We start from the raw sequence: 22,836 nt of genomic DNA, 5'->3' as shown, positions 1-22,836 counted from the left end.
TAAATCTGCTCCCAAATACATACCTCACATAAGAGGCACCCTGACAGGGAGTGAAGGCAGACCATCCCTCTACATAGCCACCCTGCCACCCCTCACACTTGATGCTGTTTCCCTAGAATACCTTCATTTCTGACTGCAAGAATAGAAATAGAAAAAGCTGCGAGTGACCACTGTCCCAGCAGCTTCTAATATCCCATGCAACAGCAATGCTGCTTAGACTTTCCAAGCAAGACAAACAGTGTAGAAGGAGGATTGCTGCAAGTGTTCAAGAACAAAACAAAACAAAAAAATACCCTAGAGTTTCTGAATCTCAAATTATGAGAGCTCCAAGTTTTTCATGATTTCTACCCACCATGCTAAGCACCTTTAACTATAAAGCAAGCAACAGTTTACAACACAAAGTTGTTGCCAGATGCTTCCTTTTGTCCAAAGGGTCCCAGACAGGAAAGAGTGACGTTCAAACTCTTTCACTATTCAAGAGGATTCAAAGGCTTTCCTCATTCCTTCAATTATTCATGCTTCATTCTGACCAGCATAACGGTGCTGTTGTGATCTCCTGCAGGATGGTGTGTCCTTGTGGTACCACCCTTCAGCATAACACAGAGCCAGTTAGGCAAAGATTTGTGTCAGAGCAATCCAAATAAGCATTTGAGGTTATTTGGCTCAGTGGCCACACTGCAATAATAAAATGCATTATTCACCCTACCCTACATGCAAAGACAAATGTTTCCTGACACATGAAAGCCAGAAAGCAAATCTGCTTCAATCCAGGTCAATGGATTAGAAGAGTAACTATATAATAAGAAAAATAAGAGTTATATAACAGATCTGAAGTGATTACAAATATGTTAAAAAAAGTTTCAATCTTAATATCGTCAATGAGAAGAGAAACAGCAAAAACCTTAAACACTATTTTGAAGTATGCTAGCAGTAATAGCCTAAGTAGAACTATAGGCTAGATATTAAATGAGTGCCTAAAAAAATACTTTTTAAATTTCTGATAACAAAATAGCAATGCTCACTTGAAAAATCTTTATAAATCATTTGTTTAAACAGGACAAAAAAAATAATAATTTTTCAAATACATATATCTGATTTCAGAACATCGCTGAAAAAAATGGAGACAAATAAAGCAAAAAAGAAACCAAGATGATGATACAAACAATGTATACTGTTAAACTCCAACACAGTGTAGTTTGCCTTCAGTGGTTTGTTCCAGTTTGGTTTTATTTGTTTTAAAACTTGTTTCGTACCCAGCTCAGTTTTATCATGCTTTGTGAGCAAAACTTCCATAATTTCCATTTCTGATGAAGGCAAATGGAATAGACTCCCAAAACTGGGCCCTGCAAATGCTCTAATTCTGCACTGGTTAATGTAACTATTCTTTGAAGAAGTTAGTAAAGTTAAGTAGCTAATACAGTTTATTTCTTACAAGTAAAATGAATTGAGATTTTGTCTCAGAATACTTACAAACAGAAACTAAGATATACCTAGCTAAGCTTTTGGAATCAAACCATGAAACACTATTACATGATAAACTCCAAGAAAAATAACATTTAAAAATATTGTTTCACTTTCCATTTTCAAGGCATCCCACTCTAGTTGAATTCTTAAAGTTCACACTCTACAAGAATTTATGATCAAAAGCCTCTTAATGACTTTGCCTCAAGTTTCCTGTCCACGAGAGCATGAAAACATGGAGTGGGCTAATGCTAAAACCAAGACTTCCAATGTAGAGACTGCTTAGTCTGAAGTCAGTGAGAATGCTGATTGGCAGCAGCAGAACAAGGACCTGTCTTAGTCTCTCATTTCCTTGATATCACTGGCTTTGATGTTTAAGCAACCTTGCTTCTTCTTTGCAAAAGCGAAGCATTCTGATCGACTCATTTCTACTAATTAGAAAATGAAAAGTCACCCCACTGGCACTCTTAGACCCTACAGTCCTTCTTTCTGCACTGTTCACATGTTGGAGGTACCTACTGCAGCACAGAGTCATGGTCCAGTGACAGCATGACAAACTCATGCTGCTAAACCACACCCATGCACAAAGATTGCTTTCCATTTAAGATCTGAGTGTATCTTAAGATGAACATCTGGGAAACGCTTGGGTGCTTCTATGTATCAAATACGATCTAGCAAGCTATTTAAAACAGAACGGACAGCATCCTTCGTCCAAGAGCTTAACACCAATATCCCTAGGCAGTTAAAGAGAAACTCCAGACATCATTCAATAGGAAAGCGGTGAAAACAGCTCTCAGGAATCACAACTAGACATCACATGGGATTTCCACTGTTGGAGCTGCCACAAATGTGACCCTTCCAGAAAAACACACATTCAAGAAGGTGTTAACAGACAGTTTGGGCAGGACTCCCTGGAAGAGCTCAGCAGCTCCATCTCTACCCTACTGCCACCTTTCAGCCCTTCTGCTGCCCATAGGCCACTGCAGCAGGCACTAGCAAGTCACACCCCATAGTCACTTCCTTGCTTTTTACAAGGCTTTGCAAGACATTTTATACTGACAGCTAATGTGTTTTCCACAGAGGTCGGCTCCCGTGTTTTTCTCCTAACACGAGGCCATTAAGACCATTTAACACCAATCCTTTACCTACTCATAAGTTTTTAGATGCATACTGATTTTTTACCCCTTCAATGCGTGAGTGAGTTGAACTCTTAACTTATTTTTCACATGTAATTCCACTGGGTGGTTTCCATCTGCTCACATTAACCATAATGTAACCAAAATACACACCTCCCAAAATCCACAATACAGAAGATCTTTTCTGTCGTGGTCAGTGATATGTAACACAGGAATCAGCTTGCAGAAACTGAATTTGTGGTCTAACTTATATACTCACTAAGCCAAGGAAACCACAATCAATAAGAGATTATGTTCAACTGGAGCTTCTTGGCAACAGCTGTATGAAAAATGTTAGAGCTACTCTCTCCTTCACTTCCCATATCTTTTAGAAACTACCAGGCACTGCCACTTTCACAGATCTCACATGTTCTGTTGTCAACACATGCAGTGGTACTTTGTGAGTGTTTCTAAAAAGCTGTTCACCTTTTGCAGTGCAGTTAAGATCAGCTACAGTGCAAGTCACTTGCTGTACCCATCTTCCCTGATTCTCTTCAGCTGGAGGAGAAGTGGACCATTTCAAATGGATCAAATCCTCAACATTCTCTGTGCTATTTCATTCAACTCCAGTTTAGCCTCTGGACACAGACATAATTCTGAACCCTCTCAAAAAAAAATTAAGCGTCTGACAAGTCACAGATGGCCACTGGGAAATGGATACAACAGCATGAAAGAATTACTCAGACAGTAAACAGGTTGTTAAATATACCTACTTCCATGATCAAACACAAATACATAAATGTGAATAAGTAAATTAACTTGAGGTACTCACAAAAGAGAATGATTATACAGTAACTATTTGCCCACAGTGAAATGCACTGTATCTAAAAAGGTAATAAAATTCAAGTCATGTAAAAATCTGCTTTTTGCTAATTGTGTCCTAATATGCCTACAGAATATTTGGCCTCCTGCAATCACTTGTAATAGCTGTGCTTCATCTTACACTTAGTCTAGACCAGGTTTGGACTTTCTTAACAATACATACATAGTATTTACGTAAGAAAACTGGCAGAAAGGCTTATTTCATTAACAGAAGGTCAAATGTAACTTAATATAACAGAAAATTAATACATCTACATCCTGAGTAACAAGATATAGAAATTAAAGGTACGTTTAAGGCAGGAAAGAAGAATCTTCACAGTGAAACTACCCTCTGCTAGCATTGGTGTAACTCGTTTTAACTTTGGTTCAAACCAAAGCTATTTCCAGTAAAGAACAGAGTAACTACATTTACAAACTCTCCAGGCAAACCCTGCCAAAAATCATCACTAGCCTTCAAAATATACTCCCTTTGACTAGTTAACATCAGAAAGTTTCAAGGATGCTTCTTCAAAATTAGATTTTACTAACCTTTGAACGAAATGGTTTCCAATACTCTTTGTTTATTTATCTTTAAATAAACCAAGCAATTCTGTCTACTAAGGGAGCTGAACACTTGGAAAGAACATTGCTGTAAGAAATCACAGTTTAATGCAACCTGCCTTGCTACAACAGGAAACAAAGATCACAGATCAAAGATCACGGGAAGGAAAACCTTCTGTACCACACACTGATTAAAATGAGGATTACAGAAAGTTTTCAGTCCTGCAATTCATTCATTCAGTACTGACAAAAAAAAAAAAAAAAAAGATGAACTAGTGAAAGTTATCCTGTAGACTGCTGCAGTTTCATTACTCTCAGTCTTAACACTTTATTAAAGAAAAACAAGAACCACACACCACCACTCTGGTGCACAAGATAATTCTTAGCAATCTAATTACTTACATTTTATTATTGCAGAAGATAAGTTAGGAGATGACTGACGTGTCAAGCCAGCCACCTTAGTAACACCTGATGAATATTTATGCCTGCAGCTGCAAGTGGCACCCCTTAGATGGAGACACAGCAGTATCTGTCCCTGTTCACATAAAGCAGTGGAAGTCACTCATCCCACTTCACACCCCTCTCTCAGTACAGGAAGGCTGGTTCTTCCTGAGGATGTCTAACTGTTGCCTGCACATAACAGCAAGCAACAAAAACGACTTCTGGTTGACAAAATATACTAAATATATCTATTAATATGAACATAAATATACACATATACATTTTCCACAAGCTACACTGCAATGTGCTGCATGGAGATGAACAATTTATTTAAGCAGGTGTTCTTTTCTACATAGATATCAAACACAACTCTGTCATCTTTCTGCACAAATTTACATAAATCACAAAGGATGCAACTGAAATAGCAAAACTGAACGAACTGCATCCCAAACGCTCACGGAAAACAAAATTTCTGCTCTGAAAACTTCCACATTATGGAAATCAGTTTCTTCAGAATTTTTTTCCCACTTATTCTGAAGAGCCAGTGAGAAAACTTTTCATTGAGTTTGACCTGATTTTTAGCTGCAGATAGGAACTGTTCCAAATCTGTAAATTTACTAATACAAGAAAAAATTAAGTTTTCCTTCTTTTGTGGCATTCAAGCCACTGAAGACAAAAGTTCTGTTCTGCATTTCGTGACAGCCAGAATTTTACCCACTGTTCCTTTGTTAAAATCAACGTGTAATTTCCTGTCTTTATACTCACCTAGCAAATACCAGAAATATCATCTCCCCTCTTCATAAAAACTGCTTTTATTTCCCTTCTCTTCAGCAATACTTACTGGACTACTCCCCACCCGCACACTGCTCTTTCACCTCTCATCAACATTCCCAGCTTCATCTTCCTCTATCCTCTGTTTCTTTCAATGGCTTCTGTGCTTTTTTGGTTTGGTTGGTTGGTTTGTGGTTTTCAGTTTGTTTTATTCTTTCCATTTTCCCTCCCATAGACAATCTGTTATCTGCACCAGGCAAGGAAACAGTTATAAAGCACATATGGCAAAAGTACATACAAAAAAAATACACTGGTGGTTAAAGTCCAGCACAGAACATGCTTGACTTGCACAGCTTCTCCAGAAGACATCCAGCTATTTTGAAAGTAGACCAAATAACCCTGTAGTTACCATCCACTGGGTACTACTAAGGGAATCAGTGCAGTATTCACACTGCAGCTTTGTGCAAATCCTTCCCCTAGGGTATCAGATGTCTGTGATCCAAGGCCTAGTTTTGACAGAGCAAAACTGCATAACCTTGGATGAAACTTCTAAGGAACTGCCCCAGTACTGATGTCTGAAAAGGCCAGCAACGCCGAGACAGATGCTGACTAGGAATGGTATGCTAATGCTTTGCCTAGCAGCTCGGTACTCCCAGATACCGACCACATATCTCAGTTAATAAATAACTGGTTTAAGGCTGCATATATCCTGCTTGCACAGTCTCTTCATGGACCCTAAAAGGTGAATGAGGTGATTGAGAGTATCACAGCTAACTACAGTAGCTTGCCCCCATGGGACTGGTTTACAGATCTGTAAGAGTGACAAGCCCTCAAGTGAGTCTTTAGGCTGTAGACCAAATGTGCAGAGTAGCTCTTAAAATTCTACTCTTACACATGCACTGATGAAATAAGAAAGTCTTTGATCATATCAAGTCATTAAGAACTAGATGTTTTATCTTCACGCACAGAAACTGGAATGCAGCCTCTTTTATCAGTGTATAGAAGACATTAAGAATTGCCCAAAGACCACTTCTCTAACAGAATTCTCCTTGCAGTCAATGTTATCCAACATTAATGTCCCATTTATTTTTCATACTAGTTAGCTTTGCCATTTGATCTTATGTGTTTTGAGTTGACGGGAAGGCATTACATCATTTTTTCAGGTCTACCTTATATATATATATATATAATATATATATATTATACCTCTCTCTTCTTCATGCCCACAGTTAAATGCAACCCACCAAGAAACAAGACTTGAAGAAATGACACCCCAAAAAAAGAGGATTTTTCCCTGTATAATCAGACAATGTAATACATCACCTATTCTTGCCCTTTATAAACATTACCTAAGTGAGACAATATTTTTCAAGCTCATGGGTAATCTCATAAATACACTTGTTTAAACATTTTTCCAGGCCTTTTTTATTTTATTTTATTTTTTTTTTGCGGGGGGGGGGGGGAGGGGGGCAGTATGCTTTGTTCTAAATCAGCCATTCATTACAAATCCATGTTTACAGAAATGAGGTTTTGGTCTTGTTTCTAACTAGAAACTACGTTTGACATTCTAAATTGCAGTTACAACATGCATAGGACAAGCATTTATTTTGAAGCACCATACCCTAGCTCAACAAAGTGGGGCACAAGGCATTTGACACTGTGAAAAAAAAGTGACCTTCAAATTTAGTTCACCAGTTTCCCCAGTTTTGACTATTCTACAGTCCTATTGCACAACTGGTACTTTTGGAAGATAGTACTGTGTCTGATATGAAGAGAAAGGGCAATAATTCCTGTAAACTGCCTTTATATTGAACCAGAACTGACAAAAATTCTTGAGTCTATTAGCATCGCTGCTTATGTCTCAGTGAGAAACTTAAACATAGTGAAAACTGAAGTTAGGCAAGCAATGGTTGATCTACCTAAATGGACAAAAGGGCCTTCCCTAAATTCAGACAAAAAGGTTACATGACTTAACATTTTCTGTTTGCTCTGCCTACACTCATCTATGGTCAGTTCCCATTTGGTCTGTCAGCCTCAACACATACGTGATATTATATTCAATACAACTGCAAAATCAAGCTGTAGCACAGAAAACTTTCTTCAGTTTCTTTCAGCCAAGGGAAGCTGAGTTTCAGCCCAGACCATTAATACAAGCTTGAAAAAAAATGAAAGCCTTTATGCAAGTTAAATAGAACAAATCCAGGTAACTTTTCAAGCCTGCAATCCCTCAAAGGACACCAGACTGTATTTACATCATCCTGACAGACATGTCAGTCTAATTTTCTGTTTCCCTTTCTCTCCTCTCCTTCATCTACATGTTAGTTCCATATAAGTAATATTTTTAGTTCATTTTGAATCTTTTTCGGTAAAACTTAACAATCCCTTAAAACTTTAATTGTTAACAGGCAAGTAAAAACATCTGTTTCTGTTACCAACACATGATGTACCAAGAAAGCATCTGCACCAAGATAATACAAGTGACGTGCAACTGCACAAGCTGGCAAAGGCAATGGTAACAGCAGCAGGTTTTCTTTTCATATCAATTAGCATAAGACTAAATAAGAAACAGCTGCCTACATTACTTAGTGCATCCTTAGCTGCAGGTTATTCATTTGTGTACATTTCCAAGGATTTTAATGGCATTGACATCAGTGCCAATCACTTACTGCCTTCACGTAAGTGTACAGATACTCTTTTACTGCAGATTTTTTTTCCCCCAAGGCACTGTTTATTCTGCAGTCCAGTTCTGCATGGATCGTGGATCTGCAGTTCACATCAAAATATCCAGCTGCTTATTGACAGAATCTTTCTAGGCAGCAACTAAGGTATTAACAATCCTATCACTTGATGTTACACTGAACCACAGGGATAGGCATTGTTGAAGGCACTGCTCTTCAGTGAAGTTTCTCAATTAAATGCTGCAGGGATTTTTTCCCTTACAAGAGGAAACAAGTGAGAAATTAATCCCAGGAATCACCCATGTCCAAGACACATCCCATAGCTAAACGATTGGCTGTTATCAGCTATGAGAAGGGTGCCTTGCCCTCTTCATGTGCTGTGAAATTCTGTCTCTCTGACTGGCTAATGACAACCCAAATAACACTGAGTGATTAATTTAAAGTAATGCACTGGAAAAAAGTGAAGCAGTCACTAGATTAGGAAAGTATGGACTAACTGCAGCCACGTACCAGAGCAATTTCACAGCTCACTATCCTTTCCACCAAGAAAACTTTTTATTTGCCTACAGTGTGTCTGTTTTCTATTTGTCCAGTGTTCACTAAAAAGAATCTTAATCCACACTACTCCAGCAAGCAGTAACAGCTGCCTGCAGCCTTAGCTAACCCCCTGAATGTCATTTGTTGGCAAACTAAATGCTGCAGGTACTCCCCGGGGCAATCTGAAGAATGCTTCTCTATAGAAAACCATGCAATCACTGAAGCCAGGAGTGACTCCAAGCCCGCTACGCTTCCAAGGCTCCTTCAGCTCCCACCTTGCCCTGCCTTCAAACATGCCAGCAAACATTTCACTTCCAGCTTCGGGCTGGGAAGGTAGGGCAGGCTGACGGTGGGACGCCAGAGGGGAAATACGATCTAAGGGACGGACGGCAGCCAGCCAAGCTCCTAGGACCCTGCAGGCCTTCAGAGCCGCCCTCCGCAGCAAGGTTCCCCGCACCTTTAGAAGGGATCCCCGCTATTCCCCGGCACAGCCCCGTGACGAGAGCGGGGGAACCGCGGGCAGCGACGGAGCCGCTCCCCGGCCGCAGCCCCCCGCCCTCCGCCGCTCCTCGGGTGCCCCCTGCCGGCAGCACCGCGCTCCTGCAGCTCCCGCCGGGCTCCGTGCGGCCGCGTTCATAGGGAAGTCGGCGAGAATGTACTGAATCAGCTTTCTCCTTCTCTGCTTGCAGAGAAAGAGAGCAGTCCCGGTTAAGATTTCGTGACAAATCCTAAAGGGAGTCACGCCGCAGCTCCGAGGCCCCTCAGAGCCCTGCCGCACTGAGTTCCTCCTGCCGGGAACCTTGTAAAAACAAGAAAGAAATGCAACTGCTCAGCCGCCCCCTATGATCGCACCCTGAGATTCTTTTATTCTTTTTCTTTTTACAAACTTCGCAAATGCTCCCAAAACCCAGAGTTGCCATTTGCACAGCTGTCTCATCACAGCTCTCGGCAGCCAAGCGTTCTTCCTCAACTCGAAACTTTCTGCCAGTCAACTTAGTGATGAAGCACACAGCAGCTGGCGATGGTAGATGTCAGCAGAGATATCGGTGCGAGGTGTTGCTGACTAATGGCTGCATCGGGAGCCACGCTGCTGACCACTGACTGCCTCGCCTTCCACTTCCAACCCTCACAATCCATGAGCTGTTTCTGCACACCAAGTCTGCTAGGTGATTTTAAAACCTAGGAAAAGGGGAGGGAGATGAGACCACAACAAACTCCTACCAAATGGTAAGCACGGCAAAGGATAGAGGAAGTCATACAGCTGAAAAACACATTTTGAACTCTGGATGCTGCCTGCCAACTACAGTGTGCAAGATATCTTTTACCTTACAGCACAAGGCAAGGAAGGCAGACAGCGCAGGTGTGTCCCCACCCTACAGTTTGTGCCACCTTGCTTCGTCTTGCTCTTCAGACATCCCTGGTGACACAAGGTGCACAGCCTCCCTGCATCCGCAGTCCTGTCCTGCCCCATCTCTGGGAAGCATCCGACACAGAGCACCATGCTGCCAGCCACTCTGCTATTGGGAACTCCAAACTTTGACATGCTATTAAGAGTACAGCTGGTCCCACTGACTTCCTGTTTGAGGTACAGACATCAAGTGCTTATCAGAAGAGTTAGCTCACCATAACTTGCTTCCCTGCAGTATTTTGAATCACGGTACATTTAAGCACCCTATTCTAGATAAACTTCACCTCAAAGATGAGGAGACAGACAGCTAGGCTCAGCAGCTCAGCTAACAAACCATTGGTGCTCTGCACACACATACTGAGAAACCCTTTGATTTCTTTTTAGCAGGTCTACTGAGTACCTTAAACTTCAGTGACATTTTTTCCCATCAGAGAAGACCTTAAGCGTAAGCTGATGGGAGAACTCAGACACGAGCTTGAGGACATCAGGTACCCAAGCCTCTGCGGTGACCACGAGGTTAGTAATCCTATACATCTACCTTTGGACACACCAAGACCCACGCACCACAGCCAACAGTGACACCGCTACGCCCTACTTCACAAACACTGCTTCTCATACCCATCCGCCCCAAATGCAGCACCAGAGAGATTTTAAGGCCGCAGGAAACTTCCCAGTGAGGTGTGCCCGACCTCGGCAGAGCACAGCACAGTGCCTTTCCCAAGCCCCTAGGACTGGAGCGGACCACACCTGAAATTCCAAGGGCTCCAAAACGAACTCGAGAAACGATGTCCCCAGAGAGCTTCCTCATCGTTACAGCACACACATTTACACACCCGTAAAAATAAGAAAAAGGCAAAATAAAAAAGCTTTTTCTGCTCTAAGAGACTTTATAAGTAAACTTCCCACTTTATTTTACTTCCCTCCGCGCTCTAGCAAACGCATGCTTACAGCAAACCCGTGCGCTCGCAGCAACGCGCCGAGTCCCACGCGCAACCGACGGAGCCTCCACCCGCGTCCAGGTTTTAGGAACACGGCACCAACGGGGCAGCGATAACCGAGCAGCTCACGTGCGCGGGAACCGGCAGCCAGAGAGCCCTTCCCCGCCGTCCCTACCTGCCCGCTCCGGCTCCCTCTCAGCGGCAGTCGGGAGGACAGGAGCGCTGTCCCTCCGGCGGGGCGAGCCCCATGTGAAGAGGAAAGAAGGAGCCCGGCGGCTCCACCGCTGAGGGGAGGGGACGGAGGGAGGAGAGGAGGGAGGGAGAGATGGAAGGAGGGATGGAAGGAGGGAAGAGGCGGGCGGGCGCGCCGGGCGCTCCCCCCGCTCGGAACCGCCCCGACCCCGCGGCAGCGCCCTCTGGGGGAGGCAGCTCCGAGCGGAGCCGGGCGCGGAGCAGCGGAGCCCGCCCGCCCGCCAGAGCCTGCGGGCTGTGGGAACGGAGGCTCTCTTGGCTGCTGAGGGGCCGCTGGGCTCCGTGCGGTGCCTCTGCGGATGTCTCGGCAGCGAGAGGACGTCCAAGCGAAGCACGGCCCCAGCAAAACAGAGGACTGCTCCCGCGGTTGAAACACGACGCGAGCACTTGGGACGTCGGGATTCACCGTCTGACTTTGCCCACCCGAACGGCTGTGGTGATGCCCAAGTGTGTTCACGCAACAAAAAAAAAAATAGTCTGGCTGGCTTCCCAGGAATCCTCAGCTTACGCAGAGATTTGGGCCTGCACTTGACAGTTAGACACGTGCCTTGGTGTTCCTGGGATGCGGCATGTTTGTGCTGTGGCTCCCCAGCTGTATAATCTAATTTCTCTGCCCTATCTCACAAGGATTTGATGAAGATAAATTCAGAAGCCTCTCCCAGGCATACAGATGTGACAATGACAGAGCTCCTGTAGCATTTGCCCTGAGAGAGATGCCTCTGCTGCATCCTGTCCTCCCCCAAACAGGCACAACGATACGCGCAGAGCACTTTAGAAACGACAGTTTTTTCCAGTGATGCAGATTTTGAAGGAAAGGAGCACAAAACAAAGACAAATCATTCTTAGGCTGTGAAGTTAATGCCAGGAGTTTGCTGAGCTGGCAAACCCTGGGGCGCAGCTCCTGAGAGCTGAGAGGTGTGAAATGGAGAGCAGGCAATCGAACATGTTCGCTAGCCCAGAGCAGGAACATCACAATCCTTCTGCATTAAAAATAACAACAAGGACTTGCAGTGGAGCTGCAACCCTCTGCCAGAAGCCCTGCCTATCTGATGAGAGATTTTAATCTCATACCACCAGCATCAAAAGTGCACGTTAGGAGTATGCGTTGTAATCCTGGTTGTTGTTTTCTTCCTTTTTTTTTTTTTTTTCCAGTCGTTGGGTTTGTTATTTTATTTTTTTTCAGTGCAGATAAAGTGCAAATTAAAAGCAGCGTTTTGCTGAGCACATTTCACAAAAGAATACTGCTGACCAGTAATTTGTTCACAGCATTAAAATCAAACATCAGTCACTGGATCTGTGCATCCATGGAAATAAACTTTGTTTACTTTTATAGAACAGTGAGATTTACATAAAACTCATTTAAGCATAATTTATTGTCATAATAAGATTTCCCATCTTTTCCACTCACCTCTTGTTCGTTACTATTTCTGTAAAATTAAAGCTCTGCTGGTTTTTTTCTTTATTTAGAATACCTATTGCAGAACAGACTGAGCCCTCCAGAAGGCTAAGGCTTTCCACAGCTTTACTTGGATCTTAAAAATCTTTAAGTGTAACTACAGCAAAACTACATAGCCCTGTGCTGGCACTGCTGGGAGTTCCAAGCTGAAAGAGAAGGAAAACACCAAGAAACCAATTGCTGAAGCCCCTAAAGGAAACACCTGCAGATCTCCTGAGCAGATTTGTGCCATTCCAGAGGGGCTTCCTGGTGCCCAGGTTCCCTGTGCTGTGTCAGGCTGGGGACTGTGACAGCATGCTGCAGCTGCTCCCCGCGAGCAGTACAGCAGCATGTCAGAGATTCCAGCTCAGCACATCAGAATAGAGAAGCCCTGCAAGTCCTGCAGGAATGGTTTTAGTAAGATTTTCACAAAATGTATTTGTGGCCCAGATGTAGACAGGAGCTCACCACTTCGGTAACTGTGAGAAGGGAGCAGGGTCCAACCCTGCTCTGCAATTAGCTGAGTCAGGATGAACACTGAGATTTCTGCTCCAGCATTCAACTCATACATCTCCATAGCATGGAAACGATAAGGGCCTTGGATATCATCCTGTAGTTCCTTGCCCACACAGCTACGGTACTCTGTTTCTTCTGCTCACTGTCATTGCTTGATAGTCTGCTGGTATTGCTGGAGCACCGTTACTGGGACAGAGAGCTGCTATAAATCAGGACAGCCCCTCTACAAGTACCTGCTTCCTCCTCTGGGTGGCATCCGAATATCTTCCCTGGACCAAAGCTGGTTCAGGATGATATTCCTGCTTACCAACAGAGATCAGCATTGCAGTGCAAGGGCTGCTCGTGCTAAGCTCACATAAACTAGTCAACGTTTAAATAAAACACAAGAATTATAGCAGTTGGAATCAGCATCACTCCATCAGCCTTCTTAGTTATGACAAAGGAAGATCTATCACACCTTGTGCCCTTGTCCTGTCCACGTTGCAGTTGTCACAAAAGTGGGATGCAAACCTCCCAGCTCTACAGCTTCAGCAAAATCAAAACTTTTATCACCAGGAGTAGTTTCCCACCTTTTTATATAGGTCTCAGTGAGACAGCTACAAACTGATAAACAGGAGTGAATCATCACTGTCACAGCCCACAGAAGTGTAAATGCAAGCCGGGGTGAGAGGCCACAGATGCAAAAAGCTTTCTGAAGGCCTCCACTCATAAACAGAGCAGGGCTGTTCCCTGTTTTCACACTGTCGTGGTTGTCATGCTTGTTTCTGGTAGCTGTGTGGATCAGCAAAGACCTCATTGAGACGACTCAGTGCAAATCCACACAAGCACTGGTATCTAAAACTGAGCAGATGATTGCTTTACTTATCTGCAGTATTACACAGCCAACGCTTCTTAAGAATATGAAATATGAGAATACAAATCTCATTCTTTTTCTAATTTTAAAATACTTTTTTGGGAATCCCTTATACTACTCTGTTTCCCATATTAATTACTGCAGCCAGGGCCCATAACCACAGCACAGTTGTATCAACAGCCCAGCAAACAGCACTTGCAAATAGGGGAAAACAAATCTTCAAAAGCATATCAGGGAAAGTGTGTCTTTTTTTTTCTTCACTTTTTTTTTTTTAATCTCCTGCTTTTACAGCTTTTTACCTGATAGAAGTTGCTGTCAGTTCTCTTTGCAAACTTTCACATAACATTCTTCTACCAGACTTGTACCGGATTCTGCTTGGAAACTTCACTTTCCTCACTGTTTCTAGTAAAAATGCCACTTTAGTTGCACTGGAGACCACGTGCTTGATCTCCACAAGCACTAGTGAAGGGAATCCTTTCATTTTAAAGCTTAGTTATGTGGGAAAATGCTGTGGTTCAAATAGTGCTAATCATTTACTTTCTGAAAACCAGGTTCCCTTAAGGTGTTCTCAGGGCTAGAATTCAGGTACGTTGCCTCAAAGCTCAGCTCTAACCTCAGCTCACACAGGTACTACTCCAGTTCTGCATTTCCTCCTGTGAATTCATTTTTAATGAAAGCACTATTCCACAAAAGCAAGATTTGTTCTCCTGAGATTTATGGCTGTGACTGTGTGTACAACAGTCATCTCAAGTAGGTGGCACAGAGATGGTTTTTCTTGTCAGCAGCAGTGGTATTCTTAGTTGTTCTTAACGTATGTCATAGACAGGCACAACAGATACATATTGGCAGCTTTGATAGCATTCAAAGAGGAGCTGATACCCCCATCCAGGAAACGTAAACAGTCCCCAAGAGTCTCTGCTAGAACACCACTGCCTTTACAGGCCTTGGAATTACTGAACACATTTGAGAAAACTAAAACAAGAGAATGATTTAAAAGCAAAACTAAACAAACCTGAGGTTACAGCAGTAGCTTTGGATCCTAGAGATTACCCAAATTAACTAGGCAGTCTTATGATTCATGACAGTATCTGAAGCCTTACAGTGGATAACCTTGAAATTCCTTGCTACTCATCTTGTGCGTAAATGTTTCACTGACTTCTGAAAGCTGAGCTTCCCTTTAAGGTAAAGGAAGCAAATGTACCCTCAATTCCCACAGTCTGCCCACGCGTTGTTAAAGGACACATCTGAGGTTTTATTTCCACTGTCAAAAGAAAACCTGTGTTTTTACTGCATAGCAGTTCAAAGTCACCAGATTACATTTTTATTCATCACTCCGAACTGTCAGGGAACACTGCCAATTTTACCTTCATTAGAGCAGGTCAATTCATTTGCAAGTAGCAGAGCAGAGCTTATCACACCCAAATCCCCAATATCAAAATTGTATCACACTCCTCTCCACCAGTATTGGTTGAAAATTCTACAACTGCATAATTTTTTCATTAGAAAAATCTCTGAAACAAAACTGTATCACATAGAATGAACAATGAGGGAAATGATTTTATGATTTGGAAACACTCGTGCCAAAGTGATCGTTTCAGGTTTTCATTTTGCTCCATTTCATTTCAAATTTTACTGCCTACTACTGTATTATTGTTGTCATGTGTAGTACAGAACATAAAAAGCAAAGGAAAGCCTTATGATACTTCTGTAAAGAAATGTGTTTGCTATTGGCTTGTCTAAATACTTTCTCTTTCCAACATCTTACTTCTCTTGTTGGTAAAAACAAGGCTGCAACTTTCCATGGAAACCTTGGTCTCTGCTAATTTTGTTTGTTGAAGTACAGTTTACGTGTATTAATAATCCTGTGGGGGAGAAATCCTCCCTGTTGTACAGCAAAAAACATTTTCTTCCAGATTCTCTCTGCCAGTTCCATAATGAACCCCACAGCAAAGGTGCTCTGTGCATTTGACATGCTATCTTTTATCATACATCAGCAGGCATACAGGCAGACAAAAATACTTAAATCCTCTTGCTTTTTTAGAATTTGGTTTGATGACAAAATGCTTTCCTATAAATAAGTGTTTTCATATGCATGGAGCTTGCCAGAGTTCAGGAAATGTTTGGACAGTACTCTTAGACATAGGGTCTTATTTTTGGGCAGTTCTATGTGGAGGTAGAAGTTGGGTTTGATCCTTGTGAGCCTCTACCAACTTGGGATACTCTATCGTGGCATCAGTCCCTAATCACTTCAGGTATCCCTTAGCACAGTGCTACAAAACACTCATAAAGACACTACTGCTGACAACTGAATGGGGGTACAGGGTAACATGATGAAGAAGGTATACACTGGCCTGAAGGAAGGCACTCTGCTGTCTAGCAAGGCTTCTTTGGCCCAGCTAAGCAATATCACCTGGTGCTGCCATGTGGCACTCACTTGTGCCATGGCATTGGCTGTAAGGAGTCTGAGTAGAGCCCAGCAGCTCCCAGAAGACAGGAGTCATCCTAAGTTAGAGACTCACAAGCAATAACTGCCACAGAAATTGATGCTACTGACTTGGCAAGATTGCATTAACTCTTAACATCACCTGCTGAGCTATCTGACATCCCTGGGAAGTGTGACAAGTGAAAGAAATGAGGGCAAAGAAAGATACCTTTGTTAGTCCTCCCACCCCTGTTACTCTAGGAAAAATAACCTGCCTCTGAAGGAGATGGTAAAAAAGGAAGACAATCAAAAAAAGTGGTAAGCTATGGCAATTGAGATACACAGAACAGTTTTAACTTTACCCACACATCTTGCTAAGGGATCAAGCCTTTTTGATATAGGTGGTACTCTTACCCTTTTCCATTATATATGGCCTTCTTGTGTTCTCCCCCAAAGCCAGCCCTGCTTAGTGGCATCAATCAATCAACAGAGACAACAATAAAAACAATCCCCTTTAAATAAAAACAGTTGTTACCTAAAACTTACAGGAAAATCCAATCTCCTCTCATTCTCCCCAGAAAAATTACAGAGGATTTCTTGTAGCTGCAGTAACAGAGTTGCATTTACATAGTGATACAGTGTTAAAGTTAGTGCCTTACTACAAGCCCTGCTAATCTCTTACTCCCCATTCTCTTGAAATATTAGGAGTCCTCATATCACCAAGACAAGTAGTTAAGGGAGGCTGTGCCTCTGTCGCTACAGCATCATTATTTTGGCCCACCTTACCCTTACTGGATCTTTAAGCCCAGTGCAGGTAGCCACTGTGGCCTTTCACTGGCCAGCAGACTGGAGATATAAACCCTAATCAACAGATCAGATGTTGTCATGATGTCTGGTACTGCTCCAAAATGGCACTGGTCAGAGTGGCCAAATCCATCCTGATATTTCCTATGTTGCCCAAGGATGGAGGATGCAAGATTGCTGTGCACAGAAGGAAGCTGTTTTCAGCCCTTTTTTTTTTTTAGAGCTGAATTTTAAAAATATGGTTAAAACAATCTAAATATATGAAGATTACAGGAAAAAAAAAGACAGAACATAACATAACATGCAGAGAAATGCTGTTTATAAGTAACACTGCATTACTGAAGAAAACTTTCCTTACAGCAATGGTAGAACTGGGAGGAACTATAGCTGGTCTGATTTATTATACCTTAGTGTTTATTCTGCAAGAATGTTCTACTATAACATAACACTTCGAATCAAGAGTCTTATGGTCAGGCTTCATGCCTCTTTTACCAGCTTCAGTGTTCTGTCAACCTGTAACATATACTGGTCTGTCCCCACTGAGCAAAGTAGGAGAATGAGAAAAGGTCACAGCCTGAAACAAGCTGAGAATAATTGCTCCATCGTAGATGGTTTTTTTTAGTTAGGTTGTTTCTTTTTTTCTGAATGAAACATAATATTTTACCTAGAAACACTGTCTAACTGTGGTTGCACATCCATGAATTAAGGAGGTGTAAAGATGCAGCTCTGTGCAAGACTCTGACCACGCTTCACCAAGATGTGCTCTGTCAGTTTGCCATTCTGGCTGCTTCCTGACAGATTTTTAGCTCCTCCATTGCGTGTGCACTTCTATCACTCTGTCAAATAGCAATTGATCATGCCAGCCTTATGCTATTTTCCTTGGAGCAGAAAACTCTCAAGCTTGTTCAACTATAAGTGTCTGTCCTTTCTCTCAACAATTGGCTGCGAGAGAAAAAGCATTTTTTGTTAGAAATAATGGCTTGCTTAAAAACATGCAGGTCCTTTTGTGCTGATGCTTCACACACTGTAGGAGGCTGTATCAGTGCTTCAGCAATAAAAAGTCTCTACTGCCAGGGTCAGAGGTGGTTCTTTACGAGGCACCATCGTTCCTGGCAACACTTACAGCCCTGATATCATAGAAGATATTCAGTATGCCATGTTCCCTGTATTCTACGGATTGTGATTTTTATTGGTTTTATGAGAATATGAATAAGAAAGTACTGTACCAAATGGGAATTTATGAATAAATGTACACTCAAACCATTAATTATCTCATCTTCACAATTTAACGATGCAGTTAAGCCTGTTCTATATAATAAAGTAGTATCCTATCAGGTAAAACTGTTTTTTCACTATCAGAACAGAAAATTCTCTTGCATATACGTCCCTCATGTATAAAGCAGAAAAGAACAGTTCAGTATCTTGTGATGAAAAGATAAGATTCCTAGCTGTTCTGCATAGTGTCTGATAGAAAATGGGGACTGTAGCTGACAAATTCTGATTTGATTGTTAAGATTCTTCTGTATTTCATAGCACAAAAATGTCACCTGACTTGCTTCTGCATCCTCTTATTCTAAACATCAGCAGCAACTTCAGTAGGTCAAAATTACCTCCACTGCAACTCTCATGCAGGCATGATGTTCTGCAATTTCCCTTTTTTAGCAATAATGTCTATGTAAACCATTACTTCCATCTTCTTTGCCTTTGCTGTGAAAATACCAGTTGTGACATCCAGGGCACGAGAAGGGTACTTTGAATGGGAGAAGGGCTGGTTTCACTGCTATGGGAGAAGGAAGAATATCCTGGGCTATTTTGCCTTTTATGGTAAAAACAGAAAAAACATTGAGGTTTCCAGCAGAGCAGCTGGGGATAAGTGTGGAGAAGAGTTTGGTTTTATCACCTGCCCCTGCAAAGCAACTAAAAAACCCAAACAACAACAACAAAACCAGAACTAAATCCTCTAATTTCTAGCTGTGAACATTCACAGGCAAGTCACAATGACATCTGTCTTACCACTTCTTCCAGCAGTTGACCCGGAAGCACCCACAGCCTGGTTTTTGTTCCTGTATTTTGCAACAGTATTGGTACGTTCACCTGCAATGTTATCACTCCACATATGCTTTTGCTCTTCACTCTGTGTTCTTTATTAAAAAGACTGCTGGTGACCTGAAGCAGGTAAGAGAAGATAGATCTCCAGAGAATGAGTGCCAGAGTAGATAGCTCCAGGAGCTCATAGATAAATGCATTAACAGGAATTACAAAAGAATTCAATTGATGAGAAATGGATTTTCTCTCCTCTCTTAAAATACAGAATTTAGTTCTCCTGAGCTTGAAGTAAAATTGTTGCAGAAGCTGGCCTGTACACATCTGGGCAGCGAGAGCTATAACAAGATCAGACTAACAATGATGCTATAAATGCAACCTGAGCCACTCTGCTAGCTGTTTTCACTAGTGCTAAGAGGACATCTACCACAGGAGCAAGAGCAGAAGAGGCCTTCAGGAGTGCTGAAAATGAGCACTAGATGCATTTTTAACCAAAAGAATGCACAAAATTTGTTCTTTGCTATTATTTTAACTAGCAAGCAGGATGCTACCTGATTTCTCTGCTGTTGTTTCAGCTCTCCTAGCAACAGGACTCGTGTTTTAAACAGGTGGGACTGACAAAAATTCAAGGAGAAAATAAAAATACTCTAAGTAAACCAAGAATAAGGTGAACCTTACAAGGAGGATTCTCACTCTGTCAAATTACGTGTACGCTCTGGAGAAATTAGTGGGGATCAGTTGCAACAAAATACATGAAAGAACACCTACCAGACTTTTCAGAATCGAGGCATTTAGAAAGAGGACAGCAAATCCCAAGCAGCGTCTGACACAATTAGGAAGAAATTTGGCCTATGTACAGATCATTCTGTACTACTCACCTATGTTTTGAAGTAGCATGGCCATCCACAGAGATAGGATGTTTAAACAAGACAAAGCATTGGACTGATTCAGCATGAAAGTTCTGACATGCTGCTACTTAAGGTTTTCCCCAAAGTGCTGACTTTTGTATGAACTAAAGTCAGGTAGGATAAAAGTATAAAAATAAAAGAAAAAGAAAGGAACATGGCAATCTTTCTTAGATCAGTGTGTGTGCCTGTGTTTTTCCAGCTTGTAGCAGAGCTTCCAAAGATGAGGTTTGTGATGTCTCAATGTTTCAGTCATTTGGTGTCATAAATAAAAGTATTGAGGAATCCTTAGATTTCCTACAGGAAAGGTTTCCTTTATACTGAGGCTAACACTGCTGAGCCAATATTTTTCTGCATAGTTGCTGAAGATGGAGGCTGAAGATAATGAGAAGGACTTCAAGGGCACTGTGATTTATACCTAAGTTTTAATGAGAAGGGGTTACCTCCCGGTGTGCCTTTTTCAATAACTTTTTTTTTTTTGCAAGTTAACAAAATATTTCTGAAACTCTAACCTGATGCACCTGAACTATTCCTGTGAAGAAGGCATTCAACTGTCTGCTAAAAGCATTTTTATATAACATCTTGCTAAAACTAAAAATGTTGGCTGAGGTTCAAACTCCTGACCAATGGGAAATGGTGCACGTGTGCTTCTGCACCTCTGACCAGTTCTGAAGCTCCATGCAGGGAGCCTTCAAGAAATTCATAGATTTGTTGGTTTACCCTTTTTAGGGACTTATTTTTTTAATCTTCTCCATACATGCCCTACCTCTTTTCACAACTCTTGCTTCAGGCACTTCTGGACTTCCATTTCTTCCCCTACCCTCCCCTCCATCCCTAGACTGCCTCTTTCCTGACCTCCCATCTGCTAACTCTTCTCCAGGTCTGTCTCACTAACCTTAGGTTTGGCTTTAATTTCTTTTCCTAAATACATTCAGAGCTATCAACATTATCATTAATGACATATTTTATCATTGTATTAACAATCTTTCATCATGCATCTGCTGTACTGCTCAAGTCAATGAAGAAAACAATTATTTTCCTGTGCGCGAACAGAAAATAGGCCAGACTCCAGAAACAGGTGTTCCCCAGGAACTCTTCCTGCTAAAATACAGCTTATGGCATGCAATATCCTGAACCTTAATGACCCTATTTACTGGGTCTTTCATAGCCAGAGTACTTACCTTCCATTGCAAACCCATCAGTGATGAATCAGTGGGTTCAACAGCTCCTGTCAAAAGATTTGCACTTGCTTTCTGGAGGGAAGCCCACTTCATCTGTTATCCACAGACTGCGCTCAAGAGTCATCACTAGCTATAAGTCAGAGAAAAAGCCTATTATTCCTGATTGCCACACTCTACCAGTATTCTTGTCAGCTGCTGAAGGCTTTCCAGCTCCTTTGAGCCCAGACAAAACAACTGCCCAGCCTGCATGTCCCTGCCCAGCCCCTCAAGGCTCCATCAGCTTTTGCAGAGCTCAGAACCACATTTCACACCCCCAGTGACCTTCAGCCCCAGCCCCAGTGATGCACATGATGCCTGAGGATGTCCTAATGTCCCAGCTTCTGCCAGGGATGGCAGGATGGGCCTGGCTGGTGAGGCCCTGCTCTGCTCTGCTGGAGAAGTCCCTTGGGTAGCATCTGGCACTTACAGCTCCCTGACAGTAAAATGACACTGTAAAATGTGTACACATCAGATTCTGAACGAGGAAAACGAGCTTCAGTGCTTGTATAATTGCAAACATTCCATCATTTTACTACCCCTTTTTCACAACAGTTTACTACTTCTGCTTCACAACCTAGATCACAGTCTGCCTTCGTTCACCTAGAGGTTTGTGCATCAGCTGGAACACGCCCTCTGTCTACAAGAGAGGAAGAGCACACTCACCATTCCAACCACTGCTTCGAAACCTAGGCCATGCCCTGGCTGACCACCTCCATGCTGGTGCCAAGGATTCTCCACACTCCAGAGTCTGACAGCCAGCCACCATGAGCCATTTACAAGGGAGATCTCATACTCTGCTCATGACAGCATGAAACCAGAGGGAAACATGTCCCTACCTTGGCTGGAATCTTCCCCTCCAGGCCATCTACCTGGTTTCTTTGTCATTCAACCTGAGAGGGCAGCACTGCAGGGTTTGTGATCTCCACTGAGCTGCCTATCAATCACAAACACAGACTATTTTTGAACTTTCCTGCCCCATGCCTAATACTCTGCTAATGTCACTAAAATCTGGAAATAAAGCTTGCCAACTCATATTTCAGATCCAGGAGATGATTGGCCTGCCTAGGGAGGTGGTTGAGGCACCATCCCTAGCGCTGTTCAAGAAGTGTTTAGATGAGGTGCTAAGGGATTTGATTTAGTAGTTGGGTAGGGATAGTGATAGGAGGATGGTTGGACTAGATGATCTTGTAGGTCCTTTCCAACCTTATGAACCTATGAACCTATGATTCCTGTAATGTAAAGACCAGGGCTTCCATGGCCTTATCCTCAGGGATACATGAATTTTTCCCTCTAGAAATGTAATTTGTGCTTGCAACTTTTTAGTCTATCTCTACCTAAAAGAACATCCAAGCATATGAGTCAATAAACTTTTCCCAGTCCCAAACTTTAAATGGTTGAAAGAATGGTTCTCCTTCCACCCCGTGGCAACAACTGAGACTGCCTGATAACTTTTTTTCTACAAGTATTAATACAGTTTTTTTTCTTATCTACAATAACTTTCATATCCCCACTGCCCAACGTTACTGTAACTGGGGGCTCAGCTGGGGACAACTCCGAATTTTCTCTCAGTCCCCTTCAATCTTCATCTAAAATCAGTATTTTCTCTGCCTGCCAT

The 22,836-nt window shown here is 42.4% G+C and overlaps 1 protein-coding gene across 1 annotated transcript in view; it reads right to left on the bottom strand.

The window, feature by feature from the left end:
• Positions 1–11,021, bottom strand: part of CPNE4 (copine 4) — a 211,832-nt gene extending 200,811 nt beyond the window's left edge. Inside the window, exon 1 of the mRNA XM_065752112.1 lies at positions 10,947–11,021. The gene's annotated coding sequence lies outside the window, so the exon portion shown is untranslated. The remainder of the gene's footprint in view (positions 1–10,946) is intronic.
• Positions 11,022–22,836: the final 11,815 nt, after the last annotated feature.

This window comes from Cyrtonyx montezumae, unplaced genomic scaffold (assembly GCF_038088225.1).
Source record: "Cyrtonyx montezumae isolate F1298 unplaced genomic scaffold, pur_monq_1.0 scaffold_8, whole genome shotgun sequence".
NCBI lineage: Eukaryota > Metazoa > Chordata > Aves > Galliformes > Odontophoridae > Cyrtonyx > Cyrtonyx montezumae.
This window is presented reverse-complemented; position numbering and strand designations above follow the sequence as displayed.